The sequence below is a fragment of the Mobula hypostoma genome, chromosome 5, assembly GCF_963921235.1.
Source record: "Mobula hypostoma chromosome 5, sMobHyp1.1, whole genome shotgun sequence".
In the NCBI taxonomy this organism is placed as follows: Eukaryota; Metazoa; Chordata; class Chondrichthyes; order Myliobatiformes; family Myliobatidae; genus Mobula; species Mobula hypostoma.
In genome coordinates, this window is record NC_086101.1 from 128,760,817 (window position 1) to 128,785,342 (window position 24,526).

Sequence of the window (24,526 nt, forward strand, 5' to 3'; positions counted from 1 at the left end):
TTTGGCTCTTTTAAGAACATGATTAATTTCCTTCACCACATAGCCATTCTGAAGGAAAGTCATATGTAAACAATTTGTTGATTGCGATGTTAAAGTCTGCCATGCTGCTTTTTATTCCACAAGTTTTCTGATTCGATAATTGGCAGCTAACTTTCCCCCACCATTGACAGAAAGAGGGAGAGTGAGAAAGAGAGAGATCCACGTACAGAAGCCTCCAACTGCTGATTGGCTGCAACACACATCAAAGTTGCTGGTGAACGCAGCAGGCCAGGCAGCATCTCTAGGAAGAGCTGCAGTCGACGTTTCAGGCCGAGACCCTTCGTCAGGACAGCTGATTGGCTGTTTGTTATGTTCCATTTTCTCCCTCGAAGCTTCAGTTAGTGACACCAACATGGAATTGGCTCATCCACAGGGCTGCAGAGCTCACACAGAGCCTTGAAAAATGGCCTCTCAGTGAGCCCTGGTAGCGTGAACCATTGCCCTAAAGAGCGGTAGATTGAACATAGAAATCTACAGCGCATTACAGGCCCTTTAACCCACAATGTTGTGCCGACCATGTAACCTAATCTAGAAACTACCGAAAATTACCCTAATGCCTAGCCCTCTATTTTTCTACGCTCCATGTACCTACCTAAGAGTTTCTTAAAAGATCCTATTGTATTCGCCTCCACCACCATGCCAGCAATGCATTCCACGCACCCACCACTCTCTATATGAAAAACTTACCTCTGACAACCCCTTGTACCTACTTCCAAGTACCTTAAAACTAGGCCCCCATGTGTTAGCTATTTCAGCCCTGGGAAAAAAAAATGATCAATGATTCTCATCATTTTATACACCTCCATCAGATCATCTCTCATCCTCCGTTGATCCAAGGAGAAAAGGACAATTCACTCAACCTATTCTCATAAGGTACGCCCTTCAATCCAGGCAACATCCTTGTAAATCTCCTCCGCATTCTTTCTATAGTACCTACATCTTTCCTGTAGAGAGGTGCCCAGAACTGAACACAGTACTCCGAGTGGGTCTGACCAAGGTCTTATATAGCTTTAACATTACCACACAGCTCTTGAACTCAATCCCACAGTTAATGAATGCCAACACACCATACGCCTTATTAACCACACAGTCAACTTGCGCAGCAGCTTTGAGTGTCCTATGGACACAGACCCCAAGATCTTTCTGATGCACCACACTGCCAAGAGTCCTACCATTAATGCTATATTCTGTCTCCAAATTTGACCAACCAAAATGAACCACTTCACACTTCACACTTACCTGGATTGAACTCCATCTGTCAGTTCTCAGCTCAGTTCTGCATTCTATCAATGTCATAAAACCATACGACCATAAGATATAGGAGCAGAAGTAGGCTATTCAGCCTATTGAGTCTGTTCTGCCATTCAATCATGGGCTGATCCAATTATTCCAGTCATCCCAACTCCCCTGCCTTCTCCCCGTACCCTTTGATGCTCTGGCTAATCAAGAACCTATCTATCTCTGCCTTAAATACACCCAATGACTTGGCCTCCACAGCCACTCGTGGCAAAAAATTCCACAGATTTACCACCCTCTGACTAAACTAATTTCTCCGCATCCTTGTTCTAAATAGACATCTTTCAATCCTGAAGTCTTGCCCTCTTGTCCTAGACTCCCCTACCATGGAAAATAACTTCACCATATCTAATCTTTTCAGGCCTTTTAACATTCGAAATGTTTCTGTAAGATCCCCCCCTCATTCTTCTGAGCTCCAAGGAATACAGCCCAAATGCTGCCAGACGTTCTTCATACGGTAACCCTTTCATTCCTGGAATCATTCTCGTGAATCTTAGCTGAACCCTCTCCAACGTCAGTATATCCTTTCTAAAATAAGGAGCCCAGCACACACACAATACTCCAAGTGTGGTCTCATGAGTGCCTTATAGAGCCTCAACATCACATCCCTGCTCTTATATTCTATACCTCTAGAAATGAATGCCATCGTTGTTTTCTCCTTCTTCACCACTGACTCAACTTGGAGGTTAACCTTTAGGGTATCTTGCACAAGGGCTCCCAAGTCCCTTTGCATCTCTGCATTTTGAATTCTATCCCCATCTAAATAATAGTCTGCCTGTTTATTTCTTCCACCAAAGTGCACGACCATACACTTCCCAACATTGTACTTCATTTGCCACTTTTTTGCGCATTCCCGTAAACTATCTAAGTCTTTCTGCAGGCTCTCAGTGTCCTCAACACTACCCACTGCTCCACTTACTGTTGTATCACCGGCAAATTTAGGTACAATTCCATTAATCCCATAGTCATTGACATAAAAAAAAGCAGCAGTCCCAACACTAACCCCTGAGGAACTCCACTGGTAACTGGCAGCTGCCAGAATAGGATCCCTTTATTCCCACTCTCTGTTTTCTACCAATCAACCAATGCTCCACCCATGCTGGTAACTTCCCTGTAATTCCATGGGCTCTTACCTTGCTAAGCAGCCTCATGTGTAGCACCTTGTCAAAGGTCTTCTTAAAATCTAAGTACACCACATTGTCTACCCTGCTTGTAAGTTCCTCAAAATATTGCAGTACATTAGTCAGGCAGGATTTTCCTTTCAGATAATCATGCTGGCTTTGGCCTATCTTCTCATGTGCCTCCAAGTACTCTGTAATCTCATCCCTAGCAATCGATTCCAACAACTTCCCAACCACTGATGTCAGGCTAACAGGTCTATAGTTTCCTTTCTGCTCTCTCCCACCATTCTAAAATAGTAGAGAAACATTTGCAATTTTCCAGTCATCCAGTATAATGCCAGAATCTATCGATTCTTAAAAGATCATTGTTAATGTCTCTGCAATCTCTCCAGTTACTTCTTTCAGAACCTGAGGGTGCATTCCATCAGGTCTAGGAGATTTATCCACCCTCAGACCATTAAGCTTCCTGAGCACCTTCTCAACCGTAATTTTCACTGCACTAACTTCACTTCCCTGACACTCTTGAATGTCCGGTATACTGCTGCTGTCTTCCACTGTGAAGACTGATGCAAAATACACACTCAGTTCCTCTGCCATCTCTGTGTCTCTCATTACAATATCTCCAGCGTTATTTTCTATTGTCCTATATCTACCCTCAACTCTTTTTTTTCCTTTATATACTTTAAAAAATTTGTAGCCCTCCAGACTATCCAAAACATCCCCAACTTTTGTCTTAATAGCAAACTTACTAACCCACCCTTCTACTTACTCATTCAGGTCATTTATAAAAATCACAAAGATGAGTGGTCCCAGAACAGAACCCTATGGAACACTACTTGTCACCGACTTCCGTGCAAAATACGAACCATCTACAACCACCCTTTGCCTTCCATGGGCAAGCCAAATCTGGATCCACAAAGCAAAGTCTACTTGGATCCTATGCCTCCTTACTTTCTGAATGAGCCTTGCATAGGGAACCTTATCAAATGCCTTACTGAAATCTACATACACTACATCCACTGCTCTACCTTCATCAATGTGTTTTCTTACAGCCTCAAAGTATTCAATCAGGCTCATAAGACACTACCTGCCCTTGACAAAGCCATGCTGACTATGTATAATCAGATTAAGTCTCTCCAAATGCTTATAAATCCTGCCTCACAGGATCATTTCCAACAACTTGCCCACCACTGAACTAAGACTCACTAGTCCATAATTTTCTGGATTATCTCTACTACCTTTCTTGAACAAGGGAACAACATTTGCAACCCTTCAATCCTTTCATACTTTCCCTGTCCCTATTGATGATGCAAAGATCTTAGCCAGAGTCTCAGCAATGTCCTCTATCACTTCCCACAGTAGCCTGAGTTATATCTCTTTGGATCTGGCGACTTATCTAACTTAATGGTTTTCAAAAGCTCCAGCACATCTTTCTTAATGTCTATATGCTCAAGCATTTCAGTCTGCTGTAAGACATCCCCACAATTGCCAAGGTCGTTTTCCCTGGTGAATACTGAAGCAAAGTATTCATTATGCACTTCTGCTACCTCCTCTGACTCCATGTACATGTTTCAGCTATTGCACCTGATTGGTCCTGTTCTCACATAGCTCATCCTCTTGCTCTTCACATACTTGTAGAATGCCTTGGGGTTTTCCTTCATCCTTCTTGCCAAGGCTTTCTCATGGCCCATTCTAACTGTCCTAATTGCATTCTTAACCACCCTCCTGTCAAAATTGTAATGTTCTAGAACTCTATCAGTACTTAGTTTCTTGAACCTTTCATAAGCTTTTTTTTCTTCTTAACTAGGTTTTCCACATTCTTTGCATGCCATGGTTCTTTTACCCTACCATACTTTCCCTGCCTTAATGGAATATGCCTATGCAGAACACCATGCAATGTTCTCTGAACATTTGCCACATTTCTGCCATGCATTTCCCTGAGAACATCTGCTCCCAAGTTCCTGCCTAATAGCATCATTTTTCTCCCTACCCCAATTAAATGCTTTCCCAAATTGTCTGCACCTATCCCTCTCCAACACTATGTAAAGGAGATAGAGTTGTGATCACTATCTCCAATATGCTCTCCCACTGGAAGATCTGACACCTGACCAGGTTCATTTCCCAATACCAGATCAAGTACTACCTTTCCTCTAGTTGGCTATACATTGCGTCAAGAAACCTTCCTGAACACACCTAACAAACTCCACTCTATCTAAACCCCTTTTGAAACATCTAAGGTCTGGCACACTCAGCAGTCACTCCTGTCCCTGAGACATCCAGGTTCGTGTAATGGCCACAACGTCATAGTTCCATGTATTGATCCACGCTCTAAGTTCAACCGCCTTGTTTATGATACCCCTTGCATTAAAATAGACACCTCTCAAACCATCAGGCTGAGTGCATCTTTGCTCTAACATCTGCCTATCCTTCCTCAGAAACTCCTCACAAGCTGTGTCCACTTGTGCGCCAACCACCCCATCCCCCACCTCTTCACTTTAGTTCCCAACCCTCTGCTAATCTTGTTTAAACAGTCTCCAATAGCAGTAGCAAACCTCGCCACCAGGATATTGGTTCCCCTCGTATTCAGATGCAACTGGTCCTTTCTGTACAGATAACAACAGCCCAAGAAGAGGTCCCAATGATCCAGAAATCTGAATCCCTGATCCCTGCTCCGATCCTCCAGCCACACATTTATCCGCCACCTCATTCTATTCCTATACTCACTGTTGCATGGCACAGGCAACAATCCTGAGATTGCCACCCTTGAGGTTCTGCTTCTCAGTTCCCTTCCTAATTCGCTGTATTCTGCTTTCAGGACTTCGACCTTTTTTCTACCTGTTGAGTGCAGCTTCAGATCAAGGACTCTGACAGGATCCCATCCAATGTTCTCTCTAAGGTGTGAATGTGTGTGCACACACACATCTTTTACTAATAGCACACAACGGAATTCAAACTGCACATAAAAGTTTGCCACCCTCTACCCTGATGGTATGTTAAGTATATTTTACAATCATACTTCCTATTCTGGTTTCTGCTGTTGGCAATGTGGAGATGGTGATGATTTGTCTGCGGTTTTTAGAACTTGCTTGTTTATACACTTCTTGTTGAAGAAATTATTGATACACTGAGTCAAATTCCAAGGATGAAAAGGTGTGAAGCTCAAAAGAAATGCTATTTCATTTAAAGCAGAATGCTTAATGAAACAGTAGAAACTGCTACACCAAAAGCTCATGAGGTCAGGAATGTGTAGCTATAAGAAATATTTATGTACGATGCAGAAACTGGTGAAACTGCATTACTGTCATGATGCAAAAGTTGCTGGCGCATTTGCAAGTTGGAAGGAATGGAGTGATATTTGGAAACATGACTTTTCTACGCATCATTTAGCAAGAAAATCACATATGGAGGGTATGCAAAAGCTCTGGCGAGAACATTCTTCATTACCCACTAAAAGCCTGGTATATATGATTTGTTTTGTGAGAGTGCAGATGGACAAGAGTGAAAACATCAAACCCAGAGGAGACTGAAGTTCTTATTGACAGTGTTTTTTTTGCTAGTTGTTAAAATGAATACATCAATATATAAAATTCCATGTGTACATGTTGTTGTCCCTCGGCAAAAAAATTGTATAAGCCAAGCTTTTTGCACACACTGGTCATTAAAAATTAGAGGGACATTGAAGGAAGAAATTAAACTGTTTTTTTCAGATTAACTTGAAGAAGCTGCCCTCTGGTGACATTGTAACTCCGCCTAGTCTATCTTTCTCCCAAGTTCTGCCTTATAATTAGTGGGAAGGATTTAGTGTATCAGGAAGTGGGTCACTCACCATGGAATGATATATGGAGAAACAAATATGAGAAAAATGGAGACCTATGTAGGAGGGAAGGGTTAGATCAGCCCTTCACAACCTTTTTGCCCTGGAGGATCCCTTGAAATAACTTTCAGGTCTCAGGGAACACCTGCATAAAAATTATTATAACTACAGCTCATGGTATGTTAGGTTGATCAGTAAGTTCTAGATACAATAATCCAAAAATAATTGTGAATGCTCTTTTGAATAGAGAATGGATTTTAGCTTACCTTTCTTGAAATTAATCTCTTTCCCTTTCGTAAACTTTAAAAACTCATAAGGCAAAGATAATAAATTTCTCAATTTTGGGTCTGACTTAAGATAAGCACACATGGATTTCACCTTCAATTGAAATGAGATGATTTCTATCCTTGCTCTTGCTACATGTTAAACAAGTAAAAGCTTGCTCGCGCATGTAAGAAGTTGAATTGCAGCAAAATGTTCATTGCTTTCCTATGAATGGCAGGATACTCTTCTTTCACAGAAATCCAAAACATGCCGAAGGGCACGTCAGTAAATCTCATCTTGAGTGAATGATCACAGTGCAGCTTACAAAGTTCTTCCTCTTCTCTCAAAGTCAAGTTTGCAGGCTGTGCAGAAGATTCAGATAAAGTGTCCCTCAGCCAATCATACACTTGTGTTGAAATAGTGCAACAATACTGTTCAATTATGTTCTGCAGTTCTTCAAGGTGGTTTTCAATAACTTCCAAAACTTTCTAATATCCTTCCCTACTCTCAAGCTCAAGCAGCAGTTGGAAACATTTCGAGATTTTCTTCTGCAAAATGATATTTCCAAAGATGCAGTTTCCTTTTCAATCCAAGAATCTTGTCATTTGAAGTCAAATCATATTCTCCAGTACCTTGCAGAGACGTGTTCAACTGGTTCATGAAAATGTCTGGTAAGTAGGCTAGCTTCTGCAGCCATACTTCATCTTCAAAGCACTCAGCAAAATCTGGCTGACTATTTTCTTGAATGTACTCCTGCAATTCACCTTTCAGATTAAACATTCTGTTGAAAACTCATCCTGTGCTAAGCCACCGGATTTCTGTATGTAGCAGATTGGTATGCTCTTTGTCAAGGTTTTCACACAGTTTTTTAAGCATTCTGGAGTGAACTGGTCTTAAAGCTACTAAATAACTTGCTTCCTGAACCCTTTTACTAAATGTGACTTTATGTTCAAAAGTTTTGAGATTCCATTAGTCGTTTAAAATAATCAGCACTTTTAAGTGTCAAAGGGATGTGATTTGTAATTGCACCTTTTCAATTTCGCTGGAATCATTGATACATTTGTAAGTTGTTTGTCACAGATAAGGCACAATGGAATAGAACATCTTGGATCACCAGTCCATGTAAGACCCATTGATAAGTAGCTTTTATTGCAAAGACGGACTTTTTGTGTCCATTGTTGTACTAGTGCAGTGAAGTGACTCAGAAGACTATTATTCTTCATCATTAACATCATCCGAATTGCCTATAGACCCAGGCCTAGAATCCGCCTTTTCCAAATCACACATCCTCTTCAAAAATCACCATACTGGACAGTCTTCAGAATGAAAATTTCCCTCCAATTTTCTACTACATGGTAGAGTGTGTTTGCTCCCATAAGTCTGTCGGTGGATTTGGCGGAGGTAGTTCAGGAGAGAAAGGATAGCATCACAGCCCAAGTTGAGTGAGACCATTCAATGCACGGGAAGAGCACATCATGCTCCACATCAGCCTACCGTCCTCCCCTCCGTGCAATACATCACTCAACAGTGCTCATCATCAGCCTGCCATCCTCTGCTTTGTGCAATACGGTGCTCACCAATTATCAATGGCTTTCCCTATCTTGCATCAAAAACTGAGAATGGACCCAACTAAATAAACACAGTCCTACTGCACACTGCCACACGGGGCTGAGATTGCTGAAGGGGCTGCTCAGTCACTGCCAATGACTGCGAGCACTAGCATCTCATGTTGTGCAAAGTACAAAAAAAAAAGATTTTTTTAATTATCACGATCTCTCGCTGAACCCTGAGCAACCTCTCGCAGAACTCTAGGGTTATGCAGAACCCTGGGTTAGATTAACCTTCAAGTAGGTTGAAAGATCGGTACAACATTGTGGACTGAAAGGCCTGTATTGTGCTGTTATGTTTCATGTTCTAATATCAAGCCTCCAAGCATTTCTCATCATCACAATATATATATATGACTGGGCAATTGAATTTCTTCCAAGATGTGAATGGCATAGGATTTGGAAATGATCATTCTATTTAATGTCAAGTGTTTAAGATTTTCTCTGCGGAGACAATCACATTTGTATTGTAAATGTTACCAACCATTTGTCAGTCCAAATTTGAATGCTGTTGAGGCTTTGCCACAGGCAGAAATGGGATGTTTCACTTACATAAGAGCTGCAATCGGTATTAAGCATTACTCAATCATCTGTGAATCTCTCCACATCTAACATTACGTTGGCAAAAACGGTCATGGAGCTTATGGAAGATTTCATACAGGAATGCCCTGGGATTGGGATGATTGTTTTCCAATAACCTCTACCATATACATAAGGAAAGAAATTCCGTACATCAAGAACCTAGGAGGTCATCAAATGCAACAGCCGGGTGTGCTTTGAAATAGCACCAGGGCTGACATTCAGGAGGGAAACATTCAGTAATGTGAATAAGTGTTGGAAGAAGCATCAGGACCTCAGTAAATATGTGAAGACAAGAGCATTACATCTTCATTCAGCATTTAGATGTGTAGCCTCGTGATACATCAGTCTGACCATTTGGGCATCAAGTCTCACATTCCTACACTCTATGACAGCCAGTAAACAAAATTCCTTTCACACTCTCTACCCTGTTAGCTAAGAAAGTTGTTCATTAAGTGAGCCTAACATGTAGATGTAAGAGACTGCAAATGCAGGATTTCAGCCCAAAACATTAAAAATTCCTTTCTATTCATAGATGCTGCTTAACCCATTGAGTTCCTCTTGATGATTGTTAAAACAGATGTGTCTTGGGACTGCCTCACTGATTTTCTGAAAGAAAAGATTACTTCAAGTAAACACTTGTCATTTCCTTAAGAGATTTAGTATGGCCTGGAGATTGAGCCCAATCTCTCAGGGGTCATAAAATAGGCTTGCACTCCTTGTCATGAACAAGTATCTTACATTCTTCCACATTACTTCGTCCATTAGTGAAAGTATTTCTTTGCCTTTCCACAATTGTCCATACACACAGTAATGCCATGTGTTGTTTGTCCTTATTTTTGTAGGCTGACTACAAAGGGATTTCTCACTCTTTGCCTTGATTTGAGAGGAGGAGAAGAAAAAGTCAGTAGATAGGTACTCTGTGTCATTGTCACTGCAGACCAGCTCAGATACTGGAAGTGTGGGGACAGGGCATTGGTAAGAGTGAAATCTGCTTGATGGGAGGCAGAAAGATTTGTAATACTGAAGGGCTGGCTTTCTAATGTTGACTCCAGGCAATAATGTTATACTAGAAGAATCATATATATGCAAGGGAAGCCTGATAAGTTTGCACAGCTCAATGCCCGGTGCATTGTTTAGGCTGTCAAATGGATGACAAGAAGCATTAAGGAATTAATCTTTCAGAAGTTGGTGCAGAGCCAGGAGAGCATCATCTGTCCCAGGAGGTGCCACACACTTCAGTTCCAGTCACCATCAGCATGTTGGCCATTGACAGCAGACATAGCAGATTTCTGTTTCCAGGAAGGCATGGGCTGATCCATTTAACATGCCCTTCTCATATCAGAGTCTACCACCAATCCCACCCGAGCTCTGCTGACTGCATGCCGGTGGCAGGCCAATCTCTAGTCTAAACTGCTTGCGGTCCTTTAAGAGGAAGTGCCTCACTGAACCACCCTGCACTATCAGGGAGCAAACAGCATTTTAGAAGTTGCTCTTCAATACCGGTGTGAATCTGAAGACTATGATAGTGGCAAGGCCATCTGGGTCACAGGCGATCAACACGCCTCTGACTCTGCTCCTTTGGAGTTTGAAACACTTGTTCTCCCTCTGCTGTGAACTGTGCCATGATCCTTCACAGGACTGCTATTAAAATGGACAGCAAATAAACAGATTTTATAATGGATGACAACAATCATAGTGCAATTAATTGTCTCATTGGAACCTTAAAGATGGAGGTAGAGGTACAGAGGCTGGAGAAGGATTTTCCGAGTTTGGAGTAAAGACATCCAGTGAAAAAGCTTAAAATATGAGGAATACGTAACAGGCCAAACTAAAGGAGCACAAGAGCGCTGTAGAGTTGAAGAAGGCTGCAGAGGTAGGAGGGCTCCGAAAATTTCTGCTTCCATTGGAGGAGCATTTTAGAATTGTCCTGCCTCCATACTAAATGCTGGTGTAGGTTAGCTAGCTTCTTCTTCTCAGGCAGTCCCTCAGCATCAAGGACAATTTCCTTCTACTTCACAGTTGTGGATCTTGAGGTGTCTAACGTGAAACGGGAACATTGCTGACTCTGTCACATATGGGGCAAAAGATAACTGACAGGGCAGACTGATTCCATTCCTCCCATCATTTAAGCAAGTTCTGTGTTTGTTCCTGAGGAATGGTCCCAATGTTCATGATTTCATCCTTTTCCCCCTTTGAATATTCATGGACCAGCAATTCCCAGGAAGCAATGGAGATCCGCATTCCTTCCAGGAGGACTCCTTTCCTCTATCACCCAGGAATCTCGCTCAATAACAGAATTTGTATAGGATGTCTACTCCTAGAATTCTGGTGTCGGTCGGGAAAACAATGTAGCTCGTGCAATACAATCAGCTTCCCATAATTAGGGCCTCATTGCTGGCCTGTGGTCTGGAAGAGGACACGTGTATTGATTCGCTTAGTGCTACAGTGAACTTAGAGACTTTGCAGAGAAACAGGGAATAAGTCATTGGGAGCTGGCAGAAGCAAGGGCTCGATCAGCAAAGTTTTGAATATGCTCAAGTTCACTGACGTAGCAGTCTCAGAGGCCAAAAAGGGGAGTGCTGAGAGAGTAAGGAACTTTGTAAGTTGCTGAGTGAGGTAGTTTTTTATACCTTGATGTGTAATTAAACAAAGACAAGTGCACAGTTAGATCTTACCATTAGCTTCATGGTATATTAGTGTATAGGTCTCTTATCGTACACGTATTTAACGGAGGAACATTTCCTAATGATTTCTACATTTAACATCTATCTGCTCAGCACATTTCTAATCATTAACCACTTTTCTATTCATTTCAATAGGTTCTGGCATTCCCTAATTAGAATTAGAGAAATGCTTACTAATGATAACTAAGGACATCTGGTCCATTTCATACAATGCTCTTCTGACACTATCAGTAGGCATAAAAGCACTTTCAACATTTCTGAGTAAAAGACTGTGTTCCATTGCTAGGATTCTTGACTTACTGTGGTGTCAAGCCTCTCTTTAAGGACCAGTTGAAATTCTATGGTATTGGTCAATGTGTTACTGATGGATTGCTGCACAATAGGAGACAATGTGTTTCGGATAAGATTTTAAACTGAGACCTTGTTTGTATTCTGAGCTGAATGTGAAAATGATCAACGAGCATCACTTTAAAAAGACCAAGAAAACTTGTCAACATCCTGTCCAATATTTATTTCTCAGTTCATGTCCATAAAACAACTTAACTGGGCCATTCTCATATCACGACTCAGACATGCTTACAGGATGTAGGTTGGTGGCCATGTTTTACATTAAAATAATGAACAGACATTAAAAAGTATCTCACATTTTGCAAAGGAGTAATAGAAAACATAAAAAGAAAACCATGTGTCTTGACTGTTGTTGAATAGCTTTCTGTGTGTTCATTTGAATGATACATAGGACAGTCTTGGTTCCTGGTTTCATTCCTGTTTAACAAACACCACCACAGTGTGTATACACACACACACACACACACTCAATCACACTGTTTTACTTATGTTGATCATTTTGGTACTCATTTGGAGCTTTGGTCACCTCTACAAACATTTTCCACCCTGCACTTAATTTCACAACTTCTATTCTGCCCTTTCTTTGCTTCTCTATCTACATCTTGGGGATAGATCAGCCACCAAGATTAATTACCAGTCTACAGACTCACTCTCACTGACATCTCCAATACACTTCCTGCCACCATGTATTGAGAAAGAACTGCATTCCATTTTCTCGGTTCACTCAGCTTTGTCAAAGAGATTCTGACAACGATGGCTTTCATATCCACGTCTTAAAGACATCTTCCTTTATCAGGACTCAGTTAAAAACATGTATCTGCAGAGTTAATAGTGATGAGCAAATCTTTCTAATTTATGTTTGTGTTTGTATATTGAACAAGCCTTCAATCCTCCAAATTTTATCTGGCTTTTATTGCTTATGGTCATCAGATTACTGTATAATATGGTACAGGTATGTTGGCCCTACAGGTGAATATATTGAATGTGCAGTGTCAGTGTTGAGCTCAGAATAACTGCCCAGCACCAGCACTTTAAAGCTGACCAGGCTATTCATTCAATTTAAATTCCTATTTGTGCTTTGGGGCCACGGAGATAAAACAATCCTTGCTAAATTAACTGCTCTGCTGCTTTTCAATGCAATAGCCATGAATTTTGCCAAGTACAGACTCCCATGAGTAAAGGTAAAATTAATGTTGAAGAAGTAAGGTATTGTGTGGTCAGAAAACTCAGAGGAGAGATGGGAATATCCTTCTGAACAAACCCAGCAATAGTGAAGGAAATTATATTAAACAATAATTTTAGGCTACTTCTGTTACTTTTTGCACTACATTTAGCATCATTTTGGTAAGCTGCCCATCCACTTAGAAATGGAGTATAGAACATTGTTTTATGAATAAGTTAGACGATGGAACATACAACAAAACTGTGCTTCTGTTGAAATAATCTATATCAATATGAAGATAATGGGTAGTCTTGTTCAAGGAATAATGGATAGATTATAGGGTAGAGAGGAATATTGCAGAATATGTTTGCTGCTCAGTATAGGAGCTAACACAAAGACTGACAAACTACCAATGTACAGAAGAAGACAAATTATGCAAACAAAATGAAACAAATTATGGTAATAATAAATAAATAAATAATATTGCGAACATGAGTTGTAGAGTCCTGGAAAGTTGAAGCAGGCGAAGGCCATTCATGACCAAAGGAGAGAGTACAAGGGTGGACTTCATGTCAAATTAAAGCCTCACGGTATGAGGCTATCACTTTCAAGCTTCCTCTTGGCCAGTGGTTAGTCACTGGAGAACAAGATTGCTGTATCAAAGGAAAATGAGGGATTGCAGCGTAATCTGTTTCACTGAGACATGGTTTCTCCTGACACTTCTGACATTTCACTCCACCCCAGAGGGTTCTCGATCCATCGGTTGGGCTGGACTGCAGATTCGGAAAAGGAAGGAGGTGGTGGGCCATGTTTCATGATAAAGTCATCATGGTACTCGGACATAGCAGTCTTGCTGCATTCTTGTTCTCCCAACATGGAACATCTAATGATTCAGTGCTGACCATTCTACTTACTGAGAAAGTGCTCTGCTGTGATTCTGTCCATTGTTCACATACCACCAAAGGCAGATTTTAAGCAAGAACTAGATGAATTAAGAGCCATCATTAGCAAACAAAAAAAAGCACCTACTGTGATGCCTTTCACATGGTAACTGGGTGCTTCAATTAGGCTAGTGTGAAGAGATCTGTGCCCAGTTACCATCAGCACATGAATGTAGCACTAGATGTCCCAATACACTCAAACGTTGCTACACTACCATCAAGAATGCCTACCATTCCATCGCAAGACTGCATTTTGGAAAATCTGATCATTTAGTTGTCCTCTTCCCATCTGCGTAAAGGCAGAGGCTAAAGAGCAAAGCACCAGGATAAGAACCAGGATAAGAACAATGAAGAGGTGGTCATGAGAGGCAGAGGAGTGGCTACAGAATTGTTTTGAGGTGGACTGGGCCATGTTTGAGTATACATTAGTGGACTTGAATGCAAGCATCGCACTGTCACTGTCTTTATAAAAACATTCATGGACGAGTATGTACCCAAAAAACTATTCAGAGTCTTCCCCAACCAGAAGCTCTGAATGAACCAGGACATCCACAGTCTGGGCTGAGGGCTAAATCAGTGGTGTTCAGGACTGGAGACCAAGTAAAGTACAAAATGTTCAGGTACGACCTCCAGAAAGCCACCTCACATGCAAAGTGGCAATTCTGGACCAAACTTGAATCACAGAGAGATGCTCAACAGCTGTGGCAGGGCTTGAATGTTATCACCTCCTACAAAGTAAAACCAAGTGACATGTTTGACAACAAGGTTTTGCTCCCAGATGAACTCAATGCCTTTTATGCTCACTTTGACTGACAGAACATAGAGGCAACTTCACAAACTCACACAGCTTCTGACAACCCTGCGATTTCAGTCTCTGAGGCTGACATGTGAGCATCCTTCTAGAGGATGGACCCACAGAAAGCATCCCTTTCAGACAGTGTACCTGGCCGAGTACAGAAGACTTGTCCTAATCAACTGGTTGGAGTGTTTACTGACATACTTAACCTCTCACTTAGGCAGACTGAAGTACTTACCTGCTTCAAGCAGGCTTCAATTATACCAGTGCCCAAGAAGAACGTAGTAATCTGCCTCAATGACTATCGTTCAGTAGCATTTACTTCTGCTGTGATAAGTGCTTTGAGAGGTTAGTCATGAAAAATATCAAATCCTGCCTGAGGAGTGACTTGGATCTGCTCCAATTTGCCTACCTCTACAGGTCAACACCAAGTGGCTATTTCATTGGCTCTTCAGTTGTCCCTGGAACATCTGGACAGTTAAGATGCATATATCAGAATGTTTTTCATTTCCCAAGCTCAACTTTCAACACAATCTTTCCTTCAAGTCAAATCAATAAGCTCCAAGACCTAGGCCTCGATACTGTCTTGAGCATCAGGAACCCTCAATTTCCACACTTGCAAACCCATGTCAATTTAGATAAACAACAACATCTCCTCCACAATCTCCATCAGCACAAGTGCAGCAAAAGGCTGTGTGCTTAGCCCCTGCTTTGCTCACTTTATACATATGACTGTGAGGATAAGTACAGCTCCAGTGCCATACTTAAATGTGTTGATGATACCACTGTGGTTGGCCAAATCAAAGGTGGTAACAAATTAGCAGATAGCAAAGAGGTTGAAAATTTGATTGAATGGTACCACAGTTACAAACTTTCACTTAATTTCAGCAAAACCAAAGAGCTGAATATTGACTATAGAAGAAAAAAATTGAGGGTCATTTGGGGATTGGAGGTGCTGAGGGTCAGTAGCTTTAAATTCCTTGGCAGTTATCATTTCAGAAGATCTGTCCTGGGTCCACCATGTAAGTGCCATTACAAGGAAGGCACTCCAGAGCCTACATTGTCTTAAAATTTTGTGCACATTTGGCTTTGAAACATTGACAAACTACTATAGCTGCTCAGTGGAGAGTATTTCAACTGGTTGCATCATAGGCTGGAATGAAAACACCAATGCCCAAGAATGTAAAAGCATACAAAAAGTAGTGGTTATAGTCCAATCACAAACAAGAGAAAATCTGCAGATGCTGGAAATCTGAGCAAAACACTCAAAATGTTGGAGGAGTTCAGCAAGCCCGGCAGCGTCTATATAGTCCAGTTCATCACACAAAAAACCTTCCGCACTTGAGCATATCGACAAAGAGTACTGCCACAAGAAAGTAGTGTCCATCATCAAGGGCTCCCAACCATCAGACCAGACGACCTCCTCACTACTACTACCGGGCAGGAGGTACAGGAGCATTAGGTCCCACAGTACCAGTTTCAGGAACCTTTATTATCTTGCAACCATCAGGCTCCTGAACCGACTTGCATAACTCCACTCACTTCAACACTGAACCGATTTCACAATCCAGCCTCACTTTCAACCCATGTTCTCAGTATTATTTATTTAGGTATTATCAGTATTAACATTTGATTTTTTTTTATGTGCAATTTGTTTGCTTGTCAGTCTTTGTGTATAGTTTTCCAGTCATGCTGCATTTCTTTGTTCTACTGTATATGCCGACAAGAAAATGAATCTCACAGTAGTATATGATGACATATACATACTTCGACAATAAATTTACTTTGAACTTTGAATTTAATACATTGACTTGAATGAGGCTCTGTAATAATGGACATCTACCTTTTAAATATTTCTATTCCCTCCGTGCCTGAACATCCGCTTCATAATTCTTTCAGGGTTGAACAAGACAAGGGTCAACAAAAAGGCTAAGAGATGTAAGTTTCTGTAACAAGGAATTTTAAAAGCAGACTAAATCCTACCCTGGTGTACTTTCATTGGGATTCCATGTTCCTCTGTCTTATACCCAAAATCAAATAATGCTGTTCAGAAAGCTTTAATCCTGTTTTTCATTATTTTGTTCAATGAATGTAAAGTGAAACGTCATTGTCTCAAACAGTACTTATTCACGAAAGTATAAAACTGTCAATGAGCCTTCATCAAACAGGCTTTATTAAGCATTTAGCATTGGTTAATGAATAATATCTATACTGTTTAATTTAACTCACATTCTCACAGAAACGTATTCACAAAAATGATGTGCCTGATCTTGCAGCAAAATTCCCTCCCTAAATCCCTCCCGCATGCCCACCGATTTTCCTTTTTCTGATATGAACAAGATCTCCCCTCACCACCTTTCCCCAATACAAAGTGGATTGCAAATATTTCAGATACAAAAACAGCTTTACAAATTCAAAGTCAAAGTAAAATTTATCATCAAAGTATGTGCATGTTACCATATACTACCTTGTGATTCAATTTCTTATAGACATTTACAGGGAAATAAAGAAATAAAGTAGAATTTATGAAAAACTACACATAACAAAGACTGACTTACAAACAACAATATGCAAATGAAGACAACTTGTGCAACTAAAAAAAAATTATAACAAGAACACGAGCTGTAAAGTCCTTGTAATGGAGTCTGTAGTATGTGGAATCAGTTCAGCGATGCAGTGAGTAAAGTTATTCAGGAGCTTGATGGTTGCAAGGTAATAATTGTTCCTGGACCTGGTGGTGTGGGACCTAAGACTCCTGTAACTATATCCCCTAGTTTGAGTTTCACCTACCAGTGGAGACAATTTTCATGCCTCACCTCTTATCTATCCCTTTCATAATTTTATGTTTTTTTAAGGTCTCCCCTCATCCTTCTGAATTCCAGTGAGTATAGTCCCAGGTAACTCAATCTCTCCTTATAGTCTAACCCCTTCATCTCTGGAATCAACCTGATGAACCTCCTCTGCACTGCCTCCAAAGCCAGTATATCCTTCCTTAAGTAAGGAGACCGAAACTACTCACAGTACTCCAGGTGTGGCCTCGCCAGTATCCTGTACAGTTGCAGCATAACCTCCCTGCTCTCAAATTTAATCCTTCTGGCAATGAAGGCCAACATTCCATTTGCACTCTTGATAGCCTGCTGCACCTGCAAACCAAACTTGTGCGATTCATGCCCAAACACTCCCAAGTCCTTCTGCACAGCAGCATACTGCAATCTTTCACCATTTAAATAGTAATCTGAACTTCCATTTCCCCTTCCAAAGTGGATGACCTCGCATTTACCTTACATTCTTCCTCAATAATTAACAATGATTAAATCCGTGTAATATTTGGACAAAATGACATGAAATCACGAAAATTGCCTCATTTGATGACTCTTTCCTGCCAAACTTAGTAAACTGAATACCATAACAGGTCTGCACAGACAGACTCCCCCAGTCTCAATCCAACGAATAGGATTCACCTGCCACTTGTTTCCAATTCATCACCTGCAGCCTATTTCAATCCAGCTGTCATCCACAATCCTTGTTCACTCACCAAACTAGTCTGCCTCATCCAGTTGATCCCAGACTTCAGTTATCTTTTTGCCTTGTCAGGTCTCTCATGGTTTGCAGTTTATTATTGAAGTTATCCCTCTCTGTTAAATCACCTCTGCTGCTCGGTATTTGACCATAAGACATAGGAGCAGAATTAGGCCATCGAGTCTGCTCCACCATTCCATCATGGCTGACGCTAGATCCCACACAGCCCCATATACCTGCCCTCTTGCCCATATCCTTTGATGCCCTGAGTGATCAGTAAACTATCAACTTCTGCTTTAAATATACCCACAGGCTGGGTTTCCACCACAGTCTGTCGCAGAGCATTCCACTGATTCACTACTCATCCTCATGAACCTCCGCTGGACTCTCTCCAAGGAGAACACATCCTTTCTGAGATATGGGACTCAAAACTGTTGACATTACTCCAACTGCAGCCTGACTAGTGTTTTATAAAGGCTCAGCACTATCTCCTTGCTTATATATTCTATTCCCCATGGAATAAATGCCAACTTTGCATTTGCCTTCTTTTCTACAGACTCAACCTTTAAATTAACCTTCTGGGAATCTTGCACGAGGACTCCTAAGTTCTTCTGGACCTCTGATATTTGAGCCTCTTCCCCGTTTAGATAATAGTTTGCACTATTGTTCCTTTAACCAAAATATATTATCATACATTCCCCAACACTCTATTCCATCTGCCATTTTATGCCCATTCTTTCAATTTTTCTGTTCTGCTGCAAACTTTGCCACAAAGCCATCAATTCTATTTTCCAAATCATTGACATCAGCTCCATGCCAGTTCACCTCCTTCCTTGGAGCCTCAGATTCTGGTGCTTGAACGCTATGACGGATCTCCAACCAGACTTTCTGTTCCAGTGTATCTTACACTTAAAGCTCCAGCCATCTCTGTATGTTATGGACCGAGCCAAGATAGAGCCTTCATTAGCTCTCTCTTGATTAGGTGAGCTCCGACATGGGCTGCCACTAACTGGAACAATAAGATCCCCATCTGAAACCAATATGAAGATTTTATGATGGAGATGTACTGACATTTCAATCATCCAGGAAATGGAATGGAGGCAGCAATCGAATACTTCAGCTATGTCAGGTCTCACACTCAGTGCTGGATTACACCGTGGAATTCAGGACCCTCATGGTAGAGTACAGGTCGAATGCGAAGGCTGGCCCATTACCATCATGGTCTCTCAGAGCAATTGAAGATGAGCTATCTTCCCGAGAGATGCCCAGGAACCTCAAAAACCTCAGCACTCTGGCCCTCTGAAGTAAAAACTGCCTTGTGGAACAACCCTCCAGATCATCAGTCAGAACCCCAGTTCCATTCCCAGAACCAATTCAGGCTGCAGGGCCCTCATCAATGGCCCCAGAACCCATCCGGTCAGGGAGAACTCCCTTAATCCCCCCAAAGAGCATGAGCGTCAGTGGAGAAACAACTTGTACACTTACTGCAGAGCCACTGATCACCCACGCATCAAGTGCCCACTGCATCTGGGGAAAGCAGCACTTCCTTGTAGAAGGATGGGCCTTCAAACTGGTAAGAACCTCCTGGCCTTTTGTTCCAGCACCGTAGCCTGACTCACTCTTTTTGTCCTCCTGGACCCTGACAGCTCCACGATCACAGAAGGCTTTGGTAGATTCCGATGCTGAGAGCAACTTTCTATACTAGACTCTGTGTTGCAGCCTAGACTTCCTACCAAGCATATCTCTCATGCCTTCTGCATCATAGCCATTGACAGATATCCTCCTGATCTTCTCCTCCCATCTTGGGTTACCCTGGCTCTCCATTCATGACTCTCACTTCACCTGGTCATCTGGTTCACTGCTGAGTTGGGGACCCACCTGCCAAACCATCTGCTTGCAGCCAGAGCTGACTTCACCCTGTAAATCCGTGAGATGGAGGAAACTCCAGAACACATTAAAATTCCACCGGAATACTACGACTTAAAAGGGGAGCTAGTACCCTGCCATCTCACAGACCACACAAATGTGCAACCAACCTTCTCCTATGCACCACCCTACCCCAAAGTCATCTGTGCTCTTGCTCCCTTCCTGAGACACAAACCATGAATGAGAACATCACTCAAGCACTACAGTATAGTTTCATTTGATCATCCCGGTCACCATCCAGTGCAGGGTTCTTTGTCCCTGCATTGACAATCATCGACCCAACAAAATCACCAGTAAGAAACCCTTACCCCGTCACTTGATAGATAGCACATTTGATACACTCTGCAGGGCCCAGATCTTCACCAAATCAGATCTACAGAGTGTGTGTAATCTGATCCGCATTCACGAGGCAATGAGAGGAAGACAGCCTTCATAACACCCACTGGTCACTACAAGTACTTGGTGATGCCATTTGGACTTGTTAGTAGTCCAGTCATTTTCCAAGCTTCCATCAATGAGATCCTCTGAGACATGCTGCACAGGTATGTGTTTATGTATTCATCTAACTCAACGACATCCTCATTGCTTCCAAGGACCTCCAGGATGAGGTCGGACATGTCCGTTCAGTCCTTCAGTGTCTCCTCAAAAACCAGCTCCTCTGCATGTTAGAGAAATGCCATTTCCACGGTCCAGTCATTTCCTTCCTGGATTTTGTCCTCTCACCCTAAGGCATAACCATGGACTCCAAGCAAGTGAATGCCATTGTTGAATGACCCTGACCGTACTCTCTCAAACAGCTGCGGCACTTTTCGGGCTTCTCCAACTTCGACTTCTGGTTCATCAGAAACTACAACCACATCACTGCTCTTCTCACCTCCCTCACCAGGTTACCCCTCTCACAGATAACCTGGCCTGCTGCTGCGGATGACAATTTTGGGGACCACCGCTCCCATTCTCTACCATTTGAACCCCTCTGGATCTTTTGTGGTAGACGTGTGTGCATCTGACGTGGGTGCCAGGGCCATCTTCTCCCAGGGAGGGCCGGACTGGAAGACACACGCTTGTGTCACCTTCTAGCACAAGTTCAATTTTACACAGTGCTGATATGGAGTGGGAGACAGGGAGCTAGTCACCATTAAATGGGCCTTTGAGGAATGGAGACATTGGCTGATAGGAAGCACCGAGCCCTTCCTGATCTAGACTGACCACCAGAACCTCATATCCAGACAACAGACCTACCAAATCAACCCACATCAGGCTCACTGGGCCCTCTTCTTTGTATAACTCAACTTCACCATCTCCTACTGACCCATCTCCAAGAACACAAAGGCAGAGGCCCTGTCACAACAGTTTGACTCAGTGGAAATGGAGATTGACTCTTAGTTCATGATTCTATATTACCAGATCCTCACCCCAATCATCTGGGACCTTGAGAACCAGATCAGCAAGGTCTTACAGCACGAGCCTGCTACGGCAGACACCTGACAACTGTATGTATGTGCTTGTGGCTCTGAGTACTGAGACACTCCAGTGGACCTAATCCTCACACCTCTGTGGCCATCCATGCACATGTCGGACTCTGGATTTTCTGCGACATTAGTTCTGGTTGTCCACCATGATTGCAGATGTACATCAGTTTGTCGCTGCCTGCCCTCAGTATGCCCTGTCCAATTTCTCCAAGCAACTCTACTCCTGCGGCCTCTACCAGTCTCTCGATGCCCGTGGCCCCACATCACCATGGATTTCATCACAGGTTCAGCACTTTCTGATGGGACCATGGTGATCAGGACAGTGAATGACTGGTTCTCCAAGGTGGGTCACTTCACTGTCCTCCCCATACTTGTGTCTGCTGCTGAGATGGTGGAAGTGGTTCTCTAGCATGTAGTTTGCCTCCATGGTTTCCCTTAGGACATTGTGTTAGACCAGCGCCCTTTTATTCATCGCCTGCTTCTGGTAAGCCTTCTTCTCCCTCCTCCACCCTTCAGTGAGTTTGTCCTTTGATTATCATTCCAGTGATACACCAGTATTACCAGTGGCCAGTCTGAAAGAGCCAATCAGCAAGCAGAGAAGTTTCTGTGATGCTTTGCTGCCTCTAACTCTTCCACAAGGAAGTAGTATCTCCTCAGGGTCAATATATTCCAAAATCTAAACACCTTTCTTACCACAGGTATGCCATCTTTTGCAGTGCTTCATGTCTACCAACCCCCGCCCCCCATTATTCCCTGCAAGAGAGCCCACAGTGGCCCTGGTTCACCCCTGATAGAATGCTTGGAAGAGGGTACAGAAGGTCATCCTAGTTACTAACCGCACCTATTGCCACTGGCACTACCACTGGCTGTGCTCAGCCCGATTACTTAGGCTTGGGAACTATGCCTGGCTGTCCACCTGAAACCTGTACCCATGCACCAACTTCTGCAAGCTCTCGCCCCGGTTCATTATTCCCTCCAAAATCACCCATTGCGTTAATCCAGTCACTTACTATCGCCAGCTGCCACCGCCCCTCAGGATCACACCTAACTTGCATGTATCCTGCCCCATTCCTGTTGTCCATGGACTACTCAACCCCACCAAGCCTACACTTCCAGAATCAAGGATGGTAGAAGGTGGTCCAGTGTACACAGAACTGTAGTCGATGGTTTCACGTTATCGTGAATGGGGTTATCATAACCTGGTCGACTGCAAAGGTACATCACAGAGGACAGTTCTTGGGTGTCATCCAATTTTGTCTTGGATCCATTGCTCATCGAGGAGTTCAATCAGACCCATTTGGATCCACCTGGGCCATCAGTTGCTGACGGTGGAAAGGGATGGGGTCCTGTCAGGCCTGCACAGGCAAGTACCTTCCAGTCTCTATCCAGCTAACAGCAGTTACATACCACTCGTTTCCAACTCATCACCTGCAGCCTATTTAAACCCTGTCCTCATTTGCAATCCTTGACACTCATCCAACCAGCCAGCCTCATTAAGTTGCTCCTAGCCTTCAGTTACCTTGTTGCCTTGTCATTTTGATTATCCGTTCTCTCTTGTTCAGTGGTCCCTCATGGCTTGCTATTTTGCAGTTTATTTTTAAAGTTATCACTCACTGCTAAATCATTTCTGCTGCTCTGCATTTGGGTCAACCCTCCTCTGCATTTCTTGGCACACCAATCTATTGCAACTTCACTCAGTCTGAGGCCTCGCACCACTCTATATTTAAATACTCAGATGTTTCTGACTGGGGCTCAATTGCTGGAAGAAGAATCCACTCACCAAGTAAAGGTTTCGGATGGTTACTCCCAAGAGGCGTGGAGACAGATCAGTGAAGGAAGGACCAGCTTCACCAAGAGTGAGCACTTGAGGAGTCAGGGCTCTAGGATTGCCAATGGGCTGTGCCATTCTGCCCACCAGAGACAGACATAGGCACCAAAGATTAAAGCAGTGACTGCCCACTGGACAGTTTGGCCCACAGTCTCTAACTTGTTCTTATTTATTTATTTATTTATTTGTTGAGATATAGCTCTAGTCCTTTGAGCTGTGCTGTCCAGCAATCCCCTGATTTAATCCTAACCTAATCTTGGAACACTTTAAAAATGACCAATCAATGGACTTTGCATCACCCAGAGGAAACCCACGCGGTCATGGGGGAGAACGTACAAACTCCTTACAGGCAGCAGCAGGAAATGAACCTGAGTCGCCGGTACAGTTGACCATTGGGCTAACAACTAAGCTACTGGGCCACTACCAATGAATGACTAGCAACTTGAATGTCCACTCTCCTTTATTTCCCCATAACCTTGGAACTCATTCTCTTTTGTGCATCCCTTTACTGTTCTGGCCACTTGCCAACACTAGGGGTCACTTGCAGTACCAATAGAAACCCACATAGTCAAGCAGACAAGCTGTAAACTCCACACAGAACTCCATCTGGGATGAGGTTTGAACCAGCTACCCTGAAGCTGCAGGCAGAGGCATTAACTGCTGAGCCATCTTATGGCTTATGTTAAGGATTTTAAGATGACTCAGAAGGGAAGATATGGTACATATGTTTCCGCTGGAGGGACATAACCTTAAGATTATTGACAAGCCACTCAGTAGGAAATCTGGAATTCTTGACTCCAGAGAAGGGCATCAGTTGGGTGGTTGAATCTTCAAAGGTGAAAGGATTTTTGTTCAGTGAAGTTACTAAATCATTATGGAAGTACAGACTAGATGTGATTGGATTAAATGATGGAGTCTCCTGAATTACTTCTCTTAACCTCAGTGTGATTCAAAGTGATCTACCTTTTACACCCTTTTTCATAGTGAAGGCGTGGAGAAGTGGAGAGATTAGACTGCAATTTTTCAATGGGATTCTATAACTTTAATTAGATGAGTAAAATGCATGCAACTAATCTCTACTGCATTTCCTTTACAAATCCCGGGTGAGTGTATAACCACGATCGGGAACC